The sequence below is a fragment of the Poeciliopsis prolifica genome, unplaced genomic scaffold, assembly GCF_027474105.1.
Source record: "Poeciliopsis prolifica strain line A6 unplaced genomic scaffold, Auburn_PproV2 SCAFFOLD300, whole genome shotgun sequence".
Lineage (NCBI taxonomy): Eukaryota > Metazoa > Chordata > Actinopteri > Cyprinodontiformes > Poeciliidae > Poeciliopsis > Poeciliopsis prolifica.
This window is the reverse complement of record NW_026562675.1, coordinates 52,501-54,700: the sequence shown is the minus strand read 5'-3', so window position 1 is coordinate 54,700 and position 2,200 is coordinate 52,501.

The following is a 2,200-nucleotide window of genomic DNA, read 5'->3' as shown; positions in this document are numbered from 1 at the left end:
CCCCGCCGCAGCGAAAGCGCTTCATCCCGGGTGCAGAACCAGAACTCCGGGTAAACTGACTTTCGTTCTCGTCGTATGTTCCTCCGCAGGTCAGGCACCACAAGACCAACCGGGCCTTCGGGAGCGCCCAGCTCTTCCTGACGCCGGAGGAATACGGTTGGTTGAGAAGATGGATGGCCATACGCAGAGAGCTGCGCCCCGACTCGGACCTGATGTTTTTCAACCTGAACGGAGGCCCCGTCAACAAGCTGACGTCCTTCGCCCGCGACGCCTGGGCCAGGATGCGCCTGCCGGTAGCCCTCGTTGACAGACATACGGACCGCCGTGGCCACCATGGTAGGTGTTGAGCTGGTGATGCCGCCGTGAAGCTTTAACCCACCCCCAGCCTCTTCCTGTACTTACCTGTCTGTCTCTCTCTCTCTCTCTGCAGGCCAGGAACACGCAGTGCGCTGAGGTCCGGCAGCGTATGTCCCAGCTGATGTGTCACGACACTAGGACCGCGGACCGCTTCTATGCCATGCAACTGACTGTCAGCCAGTTGGCAGACATGCGGAGGACCTTCGACCTCTCCAGGGAGGCTGACCAGCAGCCGCTGGAATAATGTGATTGTGTTCAATAAAGCGTTTCATACGCCACTTCCCCCGTGTTTTGTGCTTGTTTGCTGGGTAAAATCCTGTTCTTCCGTGAGAACCAGGAACCGTGAAAGTGTTTTGAATTGTACCCCAGCCATGGCTCCAGAGACGCGGCTAACGGAGAACCGGGACGGCTGCCTCTCTGAGATGATGGGAGCGCTCTGGAGCTACTCTCCCCAGCCATGGCTCCAGAGACGCGGCTAACGGAGAACCGGGACGGCTGCCTCTCTGAGATGATGGGAGCGCTCTGGAGCTACTCTCCCCAGCCATGGCTCCAGAGACGCGGCTAACGGAGAACCGGGACGGCTGCCTCTCTGAGATGATGGGAGCGCTCTGGAGCTACTCTCCCCAGCCATGGCTCCAGAGACGCGGCTAACGGAGAACCGGACGACTGCCTCTCTGAGATGATGGGAGCGCTCTGGAGCTACTCTCCCCAGCCATGGCTCCAGAGACGCGGCTAACGGAGAACCGGGACGACTGCCTCTCTGAGATGATGGGAGCGCTCTGGAGCTACTCTCCCCAGCCATGGCTCCAGAGACGCGGCTAACGGAGAACCGGGACGGCTGCCTCTCTGAGATGATGGGAGCGCTCTGGAGCTACTCTCCCCAGCCATGGCTCCAGAGACGCGGCTAACGGAGAACCGGGACGGCTGCCTCTCTGAGATGATGGAGCGCTCTGGAGCTACTCTCCCCAGCCATGGCTCCAGACACACGGGCAACAGAGAACCAGCATTGCTGCCTCTGTGGCTATGGTACAGCGGAGCAAAGCCCCGGAGCAGAGCAGAGCCCGCCGGCAAATCACCACCAAGATCCGTGCAGCTAGAGAGCTCCAGCAGTGCCACAGAGCGCTCCACTGGCCTTATCCAGGCCGTGGGAGCCTCCCCGCAGCGGCCAGAGCCCGCCAGCAAGTCCCCACCAAGATCCGTGCAGCTAGAGACCTCCAGCAGAACCACCAGCGAAAAGGCAACAAAATGGCGGAAACGGACCGAAAGAGGCTGCCTCTGCGGGCAGCGGGACACTCACCAGAGCAGCCGGAGCCCAGGGAGGCAACCGGCAGCGAGATCCATGGAGTTACCGAGCTCTGGGAGAGAACCAGCGAAAACGGGGAAAAACGCTCAAAAATGCAGGAAGGAAGAGCCGCAGCTCCATGCTCTGGGCATATCTGAGGCATGGGAAGGGCCCTGGAGGGCTTCAGGCCCAAAAATCCGCTTCTCAATGGGCCTAGCCGTTCTTGAAAAAGCTCCTCTTCCAATTCTGCCGGCGGGGTTTTGTCTTATGTGAGCTGGAAGTGCTATTTTCCCCGATTGGGCGGGGCTTAAGCGCCTGTCCAGGGCGGCCAATGCTTCGTATACCCGGAAACCCATTTTTAATTTCTCCCGGCTCCTGTGAACGTGCTAAAATCATTCGACCGCACAGGGCTGTCCTACGGAACACGGGCAAACGGCCCGTGGTGCGTTTTCCCGGATTTCGGCGTTTTTGACCGATTTTCGAACGTTTTTTCCGGCGCGACTTCCGCCGCTTGCCCCGCTCCGGGGAAACCGTTTAAAAATGGGAGACCCACGCCGAATT